The 21,294-nt window shown below is 44.6% G+C and overlaps 1 pseudogene; it reads right to left on the bottom strand.

Moving 5' to 3' along the window:
- Positions 1–1,738: 1,738 nt before the first annotated feature.
- Positions 1,739–18,208, bottom strand: LOC124010688 (annotated as a pseudogene).
- Between the last annotated feature and the right edge of the window lie 3,086 nt (positions 18,209–21,294).

The following is a 21,294-nucleotide window of genomic DNA, read 5'->3' as shown; positions in this document are numbered from 1 at the left end:
AGTCTCTATAGGGGTGCCACAGGGTTCAATTCTCGAGCCGACTCTCTTCTCTGTATACATCAATGATGTCGCTCTTGCTGCTGGTGATTCTCTAATCCACCTCTACGCAGACAACACCATTCTGTATACTTCTGGCCCTTCTTTGGACACTGTGTTAATTAACTAACCCCCAGACGAGCTTCAATGCCATACAACTCTCCTTCCATGGCCTCCAACTGCTCTTAAACGCAAGTATAACTAAATGCATGCTATTCAACCAATCATTGCCCGCACCTGCCCGCCCATCCAGCATCACTACTCTGGACGGCTCTGACTTAGAATACGTGGATAACTACAAATACCTAGGTGTTTGGCTAGACTGTGAACTCTCCATCCAGACTCACATTAAGCATCTCCAATCAAAAATTACATCTAGAATCGGCTTCCTATTTCGCAACAAAGCTTCCTTCACTCATGCTGCCAAACATACCCTCGTAAAACTGACCATCCTACCGATCCTTGACTTCGGCGATGTCATCTATAAAATAGCCTCCAACACTCTACTCAGTAAACTGGATGTAGTCTATCACAGTGCCATCCGTTTTGTCAACAAAGCCCCATATACTACCCACCACTGTGACCTGTAAGCTCTAGTTGGCTGGCCCTCGTTTCATACTCGTCGCCAAACCCACTGGCTACAGGTTATCTACAAGTCTCTGCTAGGTAAAGCCTCGCCCTATCTCAGCTCACTGGTCACCATAGCAGCACCCACTCGTAGCACACGCTCCAGCAGGTATATTTCATTGGTCACCCCCAAAGCCAATTCCTTCTTTGGTCGCCTTTCCTTCCAGTTCTCTGCTGCCTCTGACTGGAACGAACTACAAAAATCACTGAAGCTGGAGATTCCCATCTCCCTCACTAGCTTTAAGAACCAGCTGTCAGAGCAGCTCACAGAGCACGACACCTGTTCATAGCCCATCTTTATACAGCCCATCTATCTACCTCATTCCCATACTGTATTCATTTATTTTGCTCCTTTGCACCACAGTGTCTCTACTTGCACATCCATCTTTTGCACATCTACCATTCCAGTGTTTAATTGCCATATTGTAATCACCATGGCCTATTTATTGCCTTAACTCCCTTATTTGACCTTATTTGCACTCACTGTATATATACTTTGTTTTCTTTTTATCTACTGTTTGTTTTGTTTATTCCATGTGTAACTATGTGTTGTTGTATGTGTCGAAATGCTATGCTTTACCTTGGCCAGGTCCCAGTTGCAAATGAGAACTTGTTCTCAGCTAGCCTACCTGGTTAAATAAAGGTGAAAAAAAAGAAGGGAAAAAAAGAGAAAACATCTGTATCGCCCACTTCACTGTTGCTCCAAGCAGAGGAAACTGCAGTTTTGAAATACATCAAAAAGCGTGAAGAGTGATTTGGGACTGTTTGAGTATCTTTTATCTCTCCCTCCCTTTCCCTCTCTTTCCCCCTTCCCCCTCATTCACAAAAATACACACAGTCAGGGACATGTCACTAAGCCCAGTAGACGTATCCCTGGCCCAACAGCATACAGGCTGGATTCCATCACAGTTTCAACCACCATCCTGTCTCCATTTACCAATGAGGACACAAGAGGGGCAGAGGCCTTCCTATCTCCATAAAAACATCCCTTGACCCCCGATTCCGATCTGTCCATTTGGTGCGCAGAAACCGTGAGACCGTATCATTGGCTAAACCAAGGGTGGTCTTCCCTAGATCACAACTGAGATTGTCTCCTTGGGTTTCCGGCGGTGAGAGCCAGACTGGGTTCAAAGGTGAGAGATGTGGTCCGGTGGTCCATGGCCAAATTGTAGTCGAGGGCATGACGACACAGCCGGCGGAAATACTACAGGTCAACAGGAGAGATGGACGGGTTGTTAGTCACACATAACATATGCCTTAATGCACTGTACAGTATGTCTTATATGCTTAGTACAGTCTTGTGCACTGAATTACTGGCCAAACTATTCACTATAGCATGATGGGAAGGTACAAGATATTTTCAAGACACACTAACTAATGTCTTGTGTAATCATAGGTTAAGTCACAGGGCAGGTGGAGGTAAGTAAGTGTAGAGTCAGTCCACATAGTGCAGTGTTGGATGGTAGGGGCAAGAGTAACGGTTAATGTGGGAGTCAGGGTTATGGTAGGGCCAAGTGTAGTAGTTGGTTGTTGGTGTAAAAATGTCACTGAGTGACTCACCTGTGTTAGGCTGCAGGGGATGGTGGCCAGGGCGTAAAGTGCACAGGGGGGACAGAGGGATCCAGCACACCAAGGAGAACACAAACGTCGCCTGGAGGGAGAGCGAGAAAGAGAGTTGCACACACAGATTGCTTGTCTGAATAGGACCCAATGGATTCATCTTGGACCAGTGTATCAGTCTGATCCATTTGTCGGGTAAGAAATGTACAGAGAAAAGTCACAACAACTAGATTCTGCAAAAAAAGCTAACCAAATAATTCAGACAATTACTCACATGTGTACACAGATATACAATTACAGACACAATTGGGATATATAAAGTTCACAGGACTCTTCCCACACACAGGGGTCAAGGGTTAAAGGTCACTCACCGTGCACATGGCTGGCGTCAGGTAGCGCCAGCACAGCTTGAAGAAGGGCAGCGGGAAATCATGTGCTTAATGTTGTCATTGAACCTGTCAGACCCTAAGGAACAGGACGAGGGGTCGGGGGTTATTACATGGTTCTGTGGTCAAGGCCTGGTTCTGGTTGAACCACGGTTCTGAATTGTAAGGACCATACAAGGTCAATCTGAAGTCCAGGCACAATCATAAAGACTAGTAATTGAAAACTAGAAAATGGTCCTAGAAACCCCAAACCACTTAAATCGGAGACCCATATAAGATGGTAGAACCGTAGAACAGGATCTTGTCTAAGGCCCTGAATAGACCACCTTTAAATCTCACGGAAGTAACGACCATAGAGGAACCACCAGAGACCTGACCGCAGTCTAAACAACCATGGACAAATGCCATTTCCACAGCTCTCCATGGGGATGCTCAGAGAGTAGTAAAGCATGGCTACCTCAACTCTCCCAAGTGCATTCGGGGAGTATTTAGACCCCTTCCCCTTTTCAACATTTTGTTACCTTACAGCCTTATTCTAATATTGATTAAATGAACTTTTTTCATCATCAATCTACACACAATACACCATAATGACAAAGCAAAAACAGGTTTTTAGAAATGTTTGTACATTTACATAAGTATTCAGACCCTTTCCTATGAGACTCGAAATTGAGCTCAGGCGCATCCTGTTTCCATTGATCATCCTTCAGATGTTTCTACAACTTGATTGGAGTCCACCTGTGGTAAATTCAATTGATTGGACATGACTTGGAACGGCACCCACAGTTGACAGTGCATGTCAGAGCAAAAACCAAGCCATGAGTTTGAAGGAATTGTCTGTAGAGCTCAGAGACAGGATTGTGTCGAGGCACAGATCTGGGGAAGGGTACCAAAAAAGTCTGCAGCATTGAAGGTCCCCATGAACACAGTGGACTCCATCATTCTGAAATGGAAGATGTTTGGAACCAGCAAGACTCTTCTTAGTGTCACGTCCTGACCTTAGATATCTCTGTTTTCTATATATTTTGGTTAGGTCAGGGTGTGACTAGGGTGGGTACTCTACATTTTTGTATGTCTAGGGTTTTTGTATGTCTAGGGTTTTTGTATGTCTAAGGGTTTGTATTTCTATGTAGGCCTGATATGGTTCCCAATGAGAGACAGCTGTTTATTGTTGTGTCTTATTGGAGATCATATTTAGGCAGGCCTTTTTCCCACTTTCTGGTGTGGGATCTTGTCTATGTGTAGTTGCCTGTCAGCACTATATTGTATAGCTTCACTTTTTGTTTGTTATTTTGTTCGGTGTTCATTCTTTTAATAAAGATAATGTACGCATACCATGCTGTGCCTTGGTCTCCTACATACAATGAACGTGACACCTAGAGCTAGCCGCCTGGCTAAACTGAACAATCGTGGGAGAAGGGCCTTGGTCAGGGAGGTAACCAAGAACCCGATGATCACTCTGACAGAGCTCCAGAGTCTGTCTGTGGAGATGGGAGAACCTTCCAGAAAGACAACCATCTCTGCAGCACTCCTCATTGAAAGGCACATGACAGCTCGCCTGGAGTTTACCAAAAGGCACGTAAAGGACTCTCAGACCATGAGAAACAAGATTCTCTGGTCTGATGAAACAAAGATTGCATCACTTCTGGAAGAAACCTGGCAACATCAATACGGTGAAGCATGGTGGTGGCAGCATCATGCCGTGAGGATGTTTTTAGCAGCAGGGACTGGAAGACTAGTCAGGATCGAGGGAAAGATGAATGGAGCAAAGTAAAGAGAGATCCTTGATGAAAACCTGCTCCAGAATGCTCAGTACCTCAGACTGGGGCGAAGGTTCACCTTCCAACAGGACAACGACCCTATGCACACAGCCAAGGCAACTCAGGAGTGGCTTCAGGACAAGTCCCTGAATGTCCTTGAATGGCCCAGCAAGAGCCCGGACTTGAACCCCATCGAACATCTCTAGTCCGGGCTTCTGAGTGGCGCAGCGATTTAAGGCACTGCATCTCAGCGTTAGTGGCGTCACTACAGACCCTGGTTCAGTCCTGGGCTGTATCACATCCAGCCGTGATTGGGAGTCCCATAGGGCAGCGCATAATTGGCCCAGCATCGTTAGGGTTTGGCTGGAGTAGGCTGTTATTTTAAATCAGAATTTGATCTTAACTGACTTGCCTACTTAAATAAAGGTTAAATAAAAAATGTAAAAAATACCTGAAAATAGCTGTGCAGCGACGCTCCACATCCAACCGGACAGAGCTTGAGAGGATCTGCAGAGAAGAATGGGAGACAATCCCCAAATACAGGTGTGCCAAACTTGTCGCTTCATATCCAAGAAGACTCAAGGCTGTAATCCCTGCCAAAGATGCTTCAACAAAGTACTGAGTAAATGGTCTGAATACTTACGTAAATGTTACATTTCAGTTTAAAATATTTTATACACGAGCAAAATGTTATAAAAACATGTTTTTGCTTCGTCAGTATGTGGTATTGTGTGGAGATGGATTTTTAAAATATTAGAATGAGGCTGTAACGTAACAAAATGTGGAAATAGTGAAGGAGTCTGAATACTTTCCTCATGTAATGTAGGAACGCATGTATGAAGCTAAACTCACACACACACACACACACACACACACACACACACACACACACACACACACACACACACACACACACACACACACACACACACACACACACACACACACACACACACACACACACACACACACACACACACACACACACACACACACACACACACACACACACACACACACACACACACACACACACACACACACACACACACACACACACACACAGTTCCCACTGCTTAAGAATTCATCAGTGCTGAGAGACAGCTCCAGTCCCCCATCATCATTCCTATCTACAGCCCATGTCTCTACCTCCTGGCTAGGGCTCTTATCGTAAAACAACAATCGTCTCTTACGCTCTCAATTTACATGGAAACAAATTAAAGTAGAATACCCAAAATCCCTCTGCAGTTCCACTGCAGATTTTCACCCTGGCTTTTCTGTGTCTGAGCTTGTCTATGTTAGAGACTTAGTGTTAGCATTTGAGACAGATCTATGCCTAGGCTTTTCTGTGTCTGGATCTTTTGGGATGTTAGCGTTAGAATGTTAGCATGTTAGCGTTCAAAGAAGATTTATGCTCAGGTTTTTCTTTCACCTGAGTTTTTCTGTGTTAGCGACTTAGAGTTAGCATGTTATCATCCAAGGGAGATTCATGCATGAGCTTTTCTTTGTCTATGATTTTTGCATGTTAGTATCTGAGGCAGCTACTGTGGGCTCCCCAGGGCCCCATGGCTGAGACTGTGTGTCGCAACGTTCAGCGGGAAGATTTAGGGGCTGGGGAGACAGTGACTCATTAATAGGGCTGGCTGCTGGCTCTGTCTCCACTACACTACAGCTCATACTGAATGTCTGCAGCCCGCAATAGACTACTCCAGATTCATATACTGTTGACCTGAGTAGGAATGTAGAAGGTAAGGGTAGAGGACATACAAGATTTGTGCATAGTTAAACACCACTGTTAGCTTACTTTGTGTGTATTGGCACAATTGAGAGAGAAAGCCAAAGCGAGATCTATAGATAAAAGAAAGAAAGAAAGTACTGTGTTTCGAGGCACACGTCAGAGGGTGTGTGTTCATTACAGGTGTACAGTGTTAAGTCTACATTAGGGTGAAAGATGTTGTGTTAAGGTTGTGATAAGGTATTTAATGTGCACAACCTCTGGACTCACTGTAAACCCAGCCCACGGCCACCGACTGGAAGATGGACAGGAGCAGCAGACTGGCCCCACTGCAGGAGTAGTGTTCATAGATCTGGAACACATAGATACCACCCTATCCAAAGAGATTGAGAGAACATTACATCACAGATGTATCACCACATCATAGATCTATACAATTGAAAAGTTAGAGGGAGATAATTTAATTGGGAGAAGACATTTGGATAATGTACTAATTGTAACACAGTGTCTAGCGGTAAGTGGATATGTCAACTAGTCAGACATTAGTTCAAATAGACAAACAGACAACCAATCATGTAGACAGATAGACAGACAGGCAAGCAGACTGACAGACAGTTAGCTAGCCAGCCATCCAGCTAGCAATGTAGCCAGTCACGTAGACAGCTCCCCAAGCTAAACAGCCAGTTATGTGGACAGTAAAACAGACAACCATCCATTCACCTAGCCTGACGACTCACACGAAATGATTCTGCTGCTCGGTCATTTACTACAGACTTTAGGGGCACAAGGGGTGTTTTACAAAACAAAGTAATCAGCGATTGGATTGTCTCTAATCAATCGAAGTATCAAAGCCAAAGACACATTTTCAAACTGCCGCTTTACCCACGTGTGCTCTGGCTGTGGTCCAACCCATCTGTTCCTTGACCAATCAGATGGCTCTGAATGTGTTCGCATTCGTTGAAGGGTTGAGGAGGTACTCAGATTCAGACTTCCAAAGAAGAAACTGGAGAGAAACACACACAGTCAGACAAACAGAGTCAGACACATATAGAAAGTATTCACACCCGTTGACTTTTTCCACATTTTGTTCTAATACAATGTGGGATTAAAATGGATATAATGTTACTTTTTGTGACAAAAATACTCTGTAATGTCAAAGTGGAAGAATAAAAAAAACAGTTATTAAACTTTTATAAAAAAATAAGAGAAGAAACTAACGTCCATGGGCATGGGGTAGCTCTTGGACGGAATAAGGAGTCTGGGTAGTCAGGCAATCATCTACTCACACATCCATTCAACCAGACGCACCGGGGTGACCATGACCAGGCCAACCCAGGAAGCAGACGACACACACCATCAGCAGCAGCAGCTCTCGTCGATAACCTTGCTGGATCACCGTAGGGTAGAGGTCAGTCACATAGGTCACCAGGGCCTCCAGGCTCACAAACTGGACAGGGGGTGGAAAGGGGTAGGTTGGTGTGTGTAAGATGGTTGTTACATTGCAATACTTGTCGGTTGCATACTGTGTGTGTGCCAGTGGATACGATGCTCGTTACATTGTAATTCTTATTTGTTATACACTGGATGCATGTATGCAAGTGACCCTGTGTTAGTGTGTGCATGCTAAACTCACACACACACACACACACACACACACGCACGCACGCACGCACGCACGCACGCACGCACGCACGCACGCACGCACGCACGCACGCACGCACGCACGCACGCACGCACGCACGCACGCACACACACACACACACACACACACACACACACACACACACACACACACACACACACACACACACACACACACACACACACACACACACACACACACACACACACACACACACACACACACACACACACGTGTGTCCAGCCCCAGCATGATGATCATGAGGAAGAACCACACAGACCACAGCTGAGGGAGAAGCATCATGGTTACAGCCTGAGGGTATGCTATAAAGGCCAGCCCAGGGCCTGGAGAAAAACACACAGTCAGACAAACAGAGCCATTACAACACATATAGAAAGTATTCACACCCCTGGACTTTTTCCACATTTTGTTCTGTTACAAGGTGAGATCAAAATGGATATAACTGTACTTTCTGCCACAAAAATACTCTGTAATGTCAAAGTGGAAGAATAAAAAATAAATAAAACACTAATATATCTTGACTATATAAGTATTCACACCCCTGAGCCAATACATGTTAGAAACAACTTTGGCAACAATTACAGCTGTGAGTCTTTTGGGGTAAGTCTCTAAGAGCTTTGCACACCTGGATTGTACAATATTTGCCCATTATTCTTTTGAAAATTCTTCAAGCTCTGTCAAGTTCGTGGCTAAACAGCCACTTTCAAGTCTTGCAAAATATGTTTAAGACGATTTAAGTCAAAAACTGTAACTCGGCCGTTCAGGAACATTCAATGTCGTCTTGGTAGTAACTCCATTGAAGATTTTGGTCTTGTGATTTAGGTTATTCTCCTGCTGAAATGTGAATTAATCTCCCAGTGTCGTTGGAAAGCAGACAAAAGGTGTTCCTATAGGACTTTGCCTGTGCTTAGTCGTACTCCGTTTCTTTTTATCCTAAACAAACTCCTTAGTCCTCGCCCATAACATGCATACCCATAACATCATGCAGCCACCACCGTGCTTGAAAATTTGAAGAGTGGTACTCAGTGATGTGTTGTGTTGGATTTGCCCCAAACATAATGCTTTGTATTCAGGCCAAAAAGTTAATTTCTTTGCAACATTTTTTGCAGTATTACTTAAGTGCCTTTTATTCAGGATGCATGCTTTGAAATATTTGTTATTCTATACAAGCTTCCTTTTTCCACACTGACATTTAGGTTAGGATTGTAGGATAACTACAATGTTGTTGATCCATCCCCAATTCTCATATCACAACTAGGGCTGTTGCGGTGACCGTATTATCGCCCCACCGGCAGTCACGAGTCATAAAGGCAGTGAAATTCCATGACCATTTAGTCACAGTTATTACGCTTCTATAATATACTATACTATTGACTGTGTTTATTGATACACCATCCAAAGTGTAATGAATAACTTCACCATGCTCAAAGGGATATTCAGCATTTGCTTTTTTCCCCTTCACATCTAGCATTCGGTGCCTTTCTTTGCAAGGCATTGGAAAACCTCCCTGTTCTTTATGTTTGAATCTGTGCTTGAAATTCATTACTTGATTGAGGGACCTTACACATGATTGTATGTGTGGGGTACAGAGATGGGGCAGTCATTAAAAATCATGTTAACCAGTATTATTGAACACAGAATGAGTCCATGCAACTTATTATGTGATTCGTGAAGCACATTTTTACTTAAGCTTGGCATAACAAAAGGGTTGATTACTTATTGACTCAAGATCTCTCAGCTTTTCATTTTTAATGAATTTGTAAAAAATGTAAAAAACAAAATTCAACTTACAATATGGGGTATTTTATGTAAATCAGTGACAAAAAAATCTTAATTGAATCTATTTTAAATTCAGGCTGTAACAACAAAATGTGGAAAAAGTAGAGGTGTGAATACTTTCTGAAGCCGCTATCTATACAACTGCACATGTTACACACAGTCAGGCGACATTGACTATTTAAACACATCTGTATTGTGTCCAACACATATATTGGCATAGAAAACAACTACAGAAGCAGCCCCATTTGGAACAAAGACAGGGAGTGCCTTCAAAAGCAAAAGTTCTACAGATAAATTTGCCATGTCATGAGATGAAAATTGAATTGAAAGGTGAAATTAATCCTTTAGTTTATTTGTCTTGGTGAGCTAAACTGATTAAATTACTACCACTTTGTGTGTATTTGGTTTCTAATACTCAGTAAAAAAGCAACGTCCTCTCACTGTCAACTGCGTTTATTTTCAGCAAACTTAACATGTGTAAATATTTGTATGAACATAACAAGATTCAACAACTGAGACATAAACTGAACAAGTTCCACAGACATGTGACTAACAGGGACTAGCAAGGAAGAAGCCACTGCTCTGAAACCGACATATAAAAGCCAGACTACGGTTTGCAACTGCACATGGGGACAAAGATCATACTTTTTGGAGAAATGTCCTCTGGTTTGATAAAATCGAAATGGAACTGTTTGGCCATAATGACCATTGTTATGTTTGGAGGGAAAAGGGGGGGTGGGGCTTGCAACCCAACCGTGAAGCTCGGGATGGCAGCATCATGTTGTGGGGTGCTTTGCTGCAGGAGAGACTGGTGCACTTCACAAAATAGATGGCACCATGAGGTAGGAAACGTTTTGGGATATATTGAAGCAACATCTCAAGACATCAGCCAGGAAGTTAAAAGCTTGGTTGCAAATGGGTTTTCTAAATTGACAATGACCCCAAGCATACTACTAAAGTTGTGGCAAAATGGCTTAAGGACAACAAAGTCAAGGTATTGGAGTGGCCATCACAAAGCCCTGACCTTATTCCTATAGAAAATTGTGGGAAGAGCTGAAAAAGCATGTGCAAGCAAGGCCTGAGTTAGTTACACCAGCTCTGTTAGGAGGAATGGGCCAAAATTCACCCAAATTATTGTGGGAAGCTTGTGGAAACCTGAAAGGTTTGACTCAAGTTAAACAATTTAAAAGGCAATGCTACCAAATACTAATTGAGTGTATGTAAACTTCTGACCCACGGAAATAAATCATTCTCTCTACTATTATTCTGACATTTCACATTCTTAAAATAAAGTGGTGATCATAACTGACCTAAGACAGGGAATTTTTACTTGGATTAATTAAATGTCAGGAATGGTGAAAAACGGAGTTTGAATGTATTTGGCTAAGGTGTATGTAAACCTCAACTGTAGGGTTAGGGTTAGGGTTAGGGTAATTCCAACCTAATCAACCACACCTCCAATGCTTTCAAGTATTTGACATGTGTGGACCTATTTGACATTACCTCTTTGAAAATAAGATAACCCATCAAGATCCCCAACTTCCAGTATGGTTCCAGCAACTATTTTGGATGCATAACCAGGCCAGCCAAGTACCGTTTGGCTCAGTTTGACTCTGTAGTGTGAAAAGGGTATCAGTGCATGGTGTACCTGTGTTCCAGGTGTTGTTGCAGTGAGCTCAGGGCAGCTCTGACTGGAAGCTGTGGCCCAGGTAGAAGATAGCCCAGGCCAGGACCACAATGTAGTACACACACCCATGGAGGATCATCACCTGACTGGCAAAGCCCAGACCTGTGGAAACACATTCCAAATACTTTATTTAAATCTACAAATCACATTCCAGGTCTCTCTTGAAACTAACCTGGTTAAATAAAGATTAGACACATAAATAAAACATCACCTTCAAAGTTTTAAACATTTCAAAAGTCACGTGGACACTCATGGATACAAAAGTACCAAAAGTGTCAAAAACTTTGTCAGACCTTTACTGCATTAATAACGTCAGTTACACACCCACTAAGACACAACTCACACACGCACGTGAGCGCTTGCACACACACTCAGGCACACAGGCACATAGACAAAACACACACACCCACACACTCAAACAGAGGCAGAGGCACACAGACAACACACACGTAGTCACAGGAAAAAATACTGATACATTGTCAGGGATACATCGTTATATTTCAAATAGAAGAGTTAGTGTGCATTTGCGGTGCTATTTCGTGAACATTGCACAGCTTGGCTTTTAACCAATCACATTGAGTGGTTGTTACTAAACGTTTTATAAAACACGAGGCAGACCCACCCACACACAAACATTAACTCCCATGTAAATCATGGATTAACAAGGGTAAAGAAAATGTGCACATACATTTGAGTTATATGCCTGCATAGTTTTCAAGATAGGATTTCACCCTTAAAACTTAGGGCACACTAAAGAGCATGCACACATGCACAGCCATAGACACACACACACATCTAAAAATCTACTAATAGCTAGTACTAGATGTACCAAAACACAGATGTAGCAGCAGCAGCAGTGATTGTCCATCTGCTAACACTTTGCTCTGTTGGCCATCACACAACTCGCTGTAAACACTCCATGCCTGCTGTCTTATCTGGGCTCTGTGTGTGTCTGTACGAGCGTATACAGCGCATTTGGAAAGTATTCAGACCCCTTGACTTTTTCCACATTTTGTTACGTTACAGCCTTATTCTAAAATTGGATCAACTGATTTTTCCCCCTATTTAATCTACAAACAATACCCCAATACAGTTTTTTTTAAATGTTTGCAAATGTATATATTTTTAAATATCACATTTGCATGTGCATTTAGACCTTTTACTCAGTACTTTGAAGCACTTTTGACAGTGGCTACAGCCTAGAGTATTCTTGGGTATGACGCTACAAGCTTGGCATACCTGTATTTGGAGAGTTTCTCCCATTATTCTCTGCAGATCCTCTCAAGCTCTGTCAGGTTGGATGGAGAGCATCACTGCACAGCTTTTTTCAGGTCTCTCCTGAGATGTTCGATCGGGTTCAGTCTGGGCTTGGCTGGGCCACTCAAGGACATTCAGACTGCGTTGTCTTGGCTGTGTGCTTAGGGTCATTGTCCTGTTGGAAGGTGAACCTTCACCCCAGTCTGAGGTCCTGAGCGCTCTGGAGCAGGTTTTCATCAAGGATCTCTCTGTACTTTGCTCTGTTCATCTTTCCCTCGATCCTGACTTGTCTCCCAGTCCCTGCTGCTGATAAATATCCCCACAGTATGATGCTGCCACCACAATGCTTCACAGTATGGATGGTGCCAGGTTTCCTATAGATGTGACGCTTGGCATTCAGCCAGACAATGTTGTTTCTCATTGTCTGAAAGTCATTTAGGTGCCTTTTGGCAAACTCCAAGCGGGCTGTCATGTGCATTTCACTGTGGAGTGGCTTCTGCAAGATGGCACCGACAGATGAGGCTGAAGAAATTTGGCTTGTTAACCCAAATCACTGACTACATTTTACAGATCCACAATCGAGAGCATCCTGTTGGATCGAGAGCATCCTCTTCAAGATTGTTTCGATCACACGGACTGGGATATGTTCCGGTCAGCCTCAGAGAAAAACATCAACCTATATGCTGACTCTGTGAGTGAATTTATAGGGAAGTGCATTGGAGATGTTATACCCACTGTCACTATTAAAACCTACCCTAACATTACCACAAAACTGAAAGCGCGAACCACTGCATTTAACCATAGAAATAGGTCTGGGAATATGGCTGAATATAAACATTGAAGTTATTCCCTCCGCAAGGCAATCAAACAAGCCAAGTGCTGGTACAGGGACAAGGTGGAGTCGCAATTAAATGGCTCAGACACGAGATGTATGTGGCAGGGTACTCGAAATCACAGACTACAGTACAAAAAGAAAACCAACCACGTCACGGACACCGACGTCATGCTTCCAGACCAACTAAACACCTTCTTTGTCCGCTTTGAGGATAATACAGTGCCACCGTCGCAGCCCGCTAACAAGAACTGCGACCCCCCTCTTCTTCTCCATGGCCGACGTGAGTAAAACATTTAAACGTGTTAAACCTCGCAAAGCTGCTGGCCCAGACGGCATCCCTAGCTGCTTCCTTAGAGCACGCCAGCTGGCTGGTATGTTTACGGACATATTCAATCACTCCCTATCCCAGTCTGCTGTCCCCACATGCTTCAAGATGGCCACCATTGTTCCTGTACCCAAGGCAAAGATAACTGAATTAAATGACGACCGCCCCGTAGCACACACTACTGTCATCATGAAGTGCTTTGGGAGACGAGTCAAGGATTATATCACCTCCACCTTACCGGCCACCCTAGACCCACTTCAGTTAGCATACCGCCCTAACAGGTACACAGATGATGCAATCGCCGTCACACGGCACAGTGCCCTATCCTATCAGGACAAGAGGAATACTTACGTAAGATTGTCAATGTTCATTGACAACAACTCAGCATTCCACACCACATATTACCCTCCAAGCTCATCATCAAGCTGGAGGCCCTTGGCCTCAACCCCACCCTCTGTAATTGGTTCCTGGACTTTCTGACGGGCCGCTCCCAGGTGGTGAACACTGGGGTGGTCAACACTGGGGCCCCACAAGGGTGCGTGCTCAGCCCCCTCCTATACTCCCTGTTCACCCACGACTGAGTGGCAATGATGCCTCAACTCAATCATCAAGTTTGCAGACAACACAACAGTAGTGGGCTTGATTACCAACAATGACGAGACAGTCTACGGGGAGGAGGTGAGGGCACTCGGAGTGTGTTGTCAGGAAAACAACATCAACAAAACAAAGGAGATGATCATGGACTTCAGGAAACAGCAGAGGGAGCACCGCCCTATCCACATCAAAGGGACAGCATTGGAGAAAGTTCCACGGTGTACACATCAACAACAAAATGAAATAGTCCACCCACACAAAGAGTGTGGTTGAAGTAGGCTCAACAGCGCCTCTTCAACCTCAGGAGGCCGAAGAAATGTGGCTTATCATCCAAAACCCTGACTAAATTTTACAGAGCCACAATTGAGAGCACCCTGTTGGGCTGTATCACAGCCTCGTATGGCAACTGCTCCTCCCTCAACCGCAAGGCTCTCCAGAGGGTGTTGCGGTCTGCACAAAGCACCAAACTACCTGCCCTCCATGACACCTATAGCACCCGATGTCACAGGAAGGCAAAAAAGGTAATCAAAGAAAACAACCACCCGAGCCACTGCCTGTTCACACCGCTACCATCCAGAAGGTGAGGTCAGTACAGGTGCATCAAATCAAATCTCTGGAGCTCTGTCAGAGTGATCATCTGGTTCTTGGTCACCTCTCTGACCAAGGCCCTTCTCCCCCGATTGCTCACTTTGGCCGGACAGCCAGATCTAGAAAGTCTTCCATTTGAGAATGATGGATGCCAATGTGTTCTTGGGGACCTTCAATGCTGCAGAAATGTTTTGGTAACCTTCCCCAGATCTGTCCTTGACACAATCCTGTCTCAGAGCTCTACGGACAATTTCTTCGACCTCATGGCTTAGTTTTTGTTCTGACATGCACTTCCAAATTGTGGGAACTTATGTAGACAGGTGTGTGCCTTTACAAATCATGCCCATTCAAATGTACCACAGGTGGACTCCAATCAAGTTGTAGAAACATCTCAAGGATGATCAATGGAAACAGGATGCACCTGAGCTCATTTTCGAGTCTCATAGCAAAGGGTCTGAATACTTATGTAAATAAAGTATTATTCTTTTTGATTTTTAAAATTAAATTTGCTTTGTCATTATGAGGTATTGTGTGTAGATTGATGAGGATTTGTATTTTTTAAGCCATTTTAGAACAAGTGGAAATGTGGAAAAAGTGGAAAAAGGGAAGGGGTCTGAATACTTTCCGAATGAACTGTACGTGTGTGTGTGTGTATGAACATGTAAGTGTGTCTGTGCAGCTGTTGGCCATATGGACAGAGAATAGCAGCTGTCCGGAGAAGGGGGAGAGGAGGAGGAAGAGGCATGTTTATGTGAAAGCTATCCAGAGGCAGAGAGTTCTAACACCAGCTTGTTTACAAGACAGACAGCGTTTACAACTTGTCAGCCAGGTGGCTTTGCTAAGAAGCTACAGTCATCGGACTGGCTGCACCTGTAGAAAGTACCACACCCGGGTTGTGTTCAGCAGGCACGAAGCAGAGCCGGCGTACCAGTCTATTTGAGCCATCATGCCACTCCCTGTCTTGCCAAACAAGGAGTGGGAAGGCGTGGTATGATGTCGCAAACAGACTGGTATCCAGGTTATGAAATTGGACAGAACGGCACAAAACAGAGAAAACAGGGAGCCAATATCTGAACTTAATAAGAAATGTGTGTTTTTGTTTTACGTTGTAAAATGTTTCACTACGGTGTTCCCTCATGAACATGTCCCAGGTTGAACAGTTTATAATAATAATAATAGACCAGTGTTAGTCACTAATATTTCAGAGGGAATCACTTTTGGAGAATGAGGGTTGGAAGAGGGTCACAAACTCAAATTGATTCATTCATGATATTAAATGAATTTCTTGTAATGTTTAGGAAATCATCAGGGATGATCGTCAAAAAATCTTATGTATGGTCGTTTATGGAGAATTAGTTAATTTCCTTCAGTTATCCTATGCAGATTCATCACTCTCCCTTCTAAAAAGTCCTGCACAGCTTGTGTCTTAGATGGAAACAGAAGACACATACTTGTTCCTGAAAGTCTTAGCTTTCAGGGATGGTAATAGCTCCAACCACTGAAGATCTAGAGCTAAATTTGTAGGAAGAAAACAATTTCAAGATGTGCCAGAGGTGCGATAAACCGCCACTAATACCACTCCGCCATTGATACCACGGCTCTATGAACTAAGCGCTGTATTCAGCTGAATGAGGAAAACACATTCTTTCAGATTATTGCCACAAATTATGTCGCCGAGATTTAGATTCTCTCTGCCTGTCTAGCTTTTATTTTGGTGATTGATGTTCTCAAAGATTATCTTATTTAAAAATATATAGGTCCATTACTTTAGATCTAGTTTTAGTCGTTTAACTTTACACTAAAAACATTTTTACATCTCCAAAAATATCCCAAAATATCTCCAAAAATAATAATATGTTATTTTGATTGTTTGGACATAGGAGGCCTGAAAAAACACCTAGGCGGCCCACCCAAGACTTTTCTAATCTTTATTTAACTAGGCAAGTCAGTTAAGAACCAACTCTTATTTACAATGACGGCCTACCACAGCCAAACACGGACAATGCTGGGCCAATCACAGCCAGATGTGATGCAGCCTGAATTCAAACCAGGCACTGCAGTGACACCTCTTGCACTGAGATGCAGTGTCTTAGACCACTGCACCACTCAGGAGGCAGTTACTTAGTGATGTGTTTTGTTGGATTTTCCCCAAACATAAGGCTTTGTATTTAGGCCAAAATGTTTATTCCTTTGCTTTGTTTTCCTTTTCAGTATCACTTTAGTGCGTTGTATTCTATATATTGTTATTGTTCTTTTCACTCATTGTTATTGTTCATTTGCGCTCTTAGAAAAAAGTGTACCAAAAGGGTTATTTGGCTGGCCCCATAGGAGAACCCTTTTTGGTTCCATGTAGAACCCTCTATGGAAAAGGTTCTACACTGAACCCAAAAGGTTTCTACCTGGAACCTAAAAGGGTTCTTAAAAGGGTTATCCTATTGGGAAAGCCAAATAACCATTTTAATTAAGGTTGTAGATTATTATTTGTGGAGTTACTACAATGTTGTTGATCCACCCTCATATTTTCTACCATCACAGCCATTGAGCTGTTTTAAAATCACCAATGGATTTTTTATTGTTACCCATCTACCAATCACTACCCTTCTTTATAAACCATTCAAAAAACACCCTGATCTTTGTAGTTCAATCTGTGCTTGAAATTCAATACTTGACTGAGGGACCTTACATATGTTGTATATATGGGGGACAGAGGAAGGGCTAGTCATAAAAACAATGTCAACCCCTATTATTTCACACCGAGTGAGTCCATGTAACTTATAATGTGATTTCTTAAACCACATTTTACTCCTCAACCAATTTAGGCTTGCCTAAACAAAAGAGGGTGCAACGCAATATAATCCCACTTCGTAACGCTACATAATGTGAAAAAAAATCCAAGGGGGGTGAATCATATCCACTGTACATGTAGGCCTACTTTAGTCTCTTGTGACAGACTCTTACCGTAACATTTCATTCTGGGTTCCAAGAGAAGGCCTGCATAATTTTATGACAGTACAGTAGGAAGTCACGTGAGATGTTATTCTTACAGTGGTTGAACCTAGGGTTATTTTACGGCGCAAACCTTCTGTATTGTTCCTTTGATGTTATGATTAACATCTGACATCCGTGGTAGCGTCTTTCCTTCAAACTTAGTCTCTCACCTCCTCCGTTCTTGTAGCACAGGTAGGGGGGATCTCCACACGTTGCCCAGGCCTAAGATCTGTCCCGCCACAGCCAGCAGGAACTCTGCTTTACAGGCCCACTGGACCCTGGCCTGCAGGCCTTCCACTTTCCCGGTCTCCAGCACCTTCTTGCTCTTCACGTGCAAGCCACTGTTCAGCAACACACCACCCTGCTCCAAAGCAGGCTGGGTCGACATGACAGATCCGGTAGAGATACACACACCACTACAGAAAGAGAGGGGATGGATGAGAATAAGGCAGCCATATGGGAAAAATATGAATTAGGCAAGAGTGAGAGAGTGAGTGAGTGAGTGAGTGAGTGAGTGAGTGAGTGTGAGAGAGTGAGATGCAAGCAGGGAGCTTGCATCTCTGTAACAGCGAAGATGAATGACAACTGAGGAGCCATTAGGGGGAAAAACAAAGGAAAAATACAAATCTAGCTACAGAATGGGAGAGAGCGAGAGAAAGAGGGTTTACATGACTGCTTACATATCTGCAGCCTGCGATGGAATAACTAACTACCTTAGTTGGGTGCTTCCCTGACAGTTGGCTTGCCTGCGTAACTTATCTGTACCGCCCTTCTCAGGGCCAGCCCTGTGTGGGGTGTGTGTCTCCCATCTGACTTCCTCAGGCTACACAAGGTCTATGTTTCAAATGGCACCCTATTCCTTATGTTCAAAAGCAGCCCACTATGTAGGTAGTAAGGTACCATTTGAGACACAGATATGGTCTAGAAGTTGTTTGGTGGTGTCAACAACTAAGCAGCAGGACTGCAAATCGTGAGTTAATTACACGTACAAGTCGTAGACTGGCACCACATTTTGTTATGCAGGTGAATGAGGACCCAAAAGCGACTTGGCGAAAACAGAGTCTTTATTTCAGAAAAGGATAAAAGCAATACTCCTGGACAATCAAAGCAGAAAACAAAACATGAAAAAACTTAAATCCACTCGTAGTGACGAGGACAGACTGGAGACTCGACCATTGACTGCAGGTTGCCTCGGGAAGGCACCGACCGTAGCAGACTCAGACACCTGCTCACACGCAGCATCTGAAGGAGACAAGACACGACAGGGCGAGACAATGACACAGCACAGCGAACATCATACAAGGATCCGACAAGGACAGAAGCGGAAAACAAGGGGAGAAATAGGGACTCTAATCAGACGACAAAATAGGGGACAGGTGTGAAAAGACTAAATGAGTGAGTTAGGAGAATGAGGAACAGCTGGGAGCAGGAACGGAACGATAGAGAGAGGAGAGAGAGGGAGGGGGAGAGAGAGGGATAGAAAAAGGGAATGAACCTAATAAGACCAGCAGGGGGAAACGAACAGAAGGGAAAGCATAATGACAAGACAATATAAGACAAAACATGACAGTACCCCCCCACTCACCGAGCGCCTCCTGGCGCACTCGAGGAGGAATCCTGGCGGCAACGGAGGAAATCATCAATCAGCGAACGGTCCAGCACGTCCCGAGATGGAACCCAACTCCTCTCCTCAGGACCGTAACCCTCCCAATCCACTAAGTACTGGTGACCACGTCCCCGAGAACGCATGTCCATGATCCTACGTACCTTGTAAATAGGTGCCCCCTCGACAAGGACGGGGGGGGGAGACGAACGGGGGTGCGAAGAAAGGGCTTGACACAGGAGACATGGAAGACAGGATGGACGCGACGAAGATGTCGCGGAAGAAGCAGTCGCACAGCGACAGGATTGACGACCTGGGAGACACGGAACGGACCAATGAACCGCGGAGTCAACTTACGAGAAGCTGTCGTAAGGGGAAGGTTACGAGTGGAAAGCCACACTCTCTGGCCGCGACAATACCTAGGACTCTTAATCCTACGTTTATTGGCGGCTCTCACAGTCTGCGCCCTGTAACGACAAAGTGCAGACCTCACCCTCCTACAGGTGCGCTCACAACGTTGGACAAACGCCTGAGCGGAGGGAACGCTGGACTCGGCGAGCTGGGACGAGAACAGAGGAGGCTGGTAACCCAGACTACTCTGAAACGGAGATAGCCCGGTAGCAGACGAAGGAAGCGAGTTGTGAGCGTATTCTGCCCAGGGGAGCTGTTCTGCCCAAGACGCAGGGTTTCTAAAAGAAAGGCTGCGTAGTATGCGACCAATCGTCTGATTGGCCCTTTCTGCTTGACCGTTAGACTGGGGATGAAAACCGGAAGAGAGACTGACGGAAGCACCAATCAAACGACAGAACTCCCTCCAAAACTGTGACGTGAATTGCGGACCTCTGTCTGAAACGGCGTCTAACGGGAGGCCATGAATTCTGAACACATTCTCGATGATGATTTGTGCCGTCTCCTTAGCGGAAGGAAGCTTAGCGAGGGGAATGAAATGTGCCGCCTTAGAGAACCTATCGACAACCGTAAGAATCACAGTCTTCCCCGCAGACGAAGGCAGACCAGTAATGAAGTCTAAGGCGATGTGAGACCATGGTCGAGAAGGAATGGGAAGCGGTCTGAGACGACCGGCAGGAGGAGAGTTACCTGACCTAGTCTGCGCGCAGTCCGAACAAGCAGCCACGAAACGGCACGTGTCACGCTCCTGAGTAGGCCACCAAAAGCATTGGCGAATAGAAGCAAGAGTACCTCGAACGCCGGGATGGCCAGCTAACTTGGCAGAGTGAGCCAACTGAAGAACAGCCAGATGAGTAGAAACAGGAACGAAAAGAAGGTTACTAGGACAAGCGCGCGGCGACGCAGTGTGAGTGAGTGCTTGCTTAACCTGTCTCTCAATTCCCCAGGTCCAGCGTAGATGGACCGACATAGTAGTACAGGATCTTGATGGAGAGACCTGAGTAGTAGCGCTCACCAGTAGCCCTCCGTTTACTGATGAGCTCTGGCTTTTACTGGACATGAATTGACAAAATGTCCAGCAAATCCGCAATAGAGGCACAGGCGGTTGGTGATCCTCCGTTCCCTCTCCTTAGTCGAGATGCGAATACCTCCCAGCTGCATGGGCTCAGTCTCTGAGCCGGAGGAAGGAGATGGTTGCGATGCGGAGAGGGGAAACACCGTTAACGCGAGCTCTCTTCCACGAGCTCGGTGACGAAGATCTACCCGTCGTTCTATGCGGATGGCGAGTGCAATCAAAGAGTCCACACTGGAAGGAACCTCCCGGGAGAGAATCTCATCCTTAACCTCTGCGTGGAGTCCCTCCAGAAAACGAGCGAGCAGCGCCGGCTCGTTCCAGTCACTAGAGGCAGCAAGAGTGCGAAACTCTATAGAGTAATCCGTTATGGATCGATCACCTTGACATA

The sequence above is a fragment of the Oncorhynchus gorbuscha genome, linkage group LG23, assembly GCF_021184085.1.
Source record: "Oncorhynchus gorbuscha isolate QuinsamMale2020 ecotype Even-year linkage group LG23, OgorEven_v1.0, whole genome shotgun sequence".
Classification (NCBI taxonomy): Eukaryota; Metazoa; Chordata; class Actinopteri; order Salmoniformes; family Salmonidae; genus Oncorhynchus; species Oncorhynchus gorbuscha.
The sequence above is the reverse complement of the archived record's forward strand: the minus strand, read 5'-3'. Positions and strand labels throughout refer to the sequence as shown.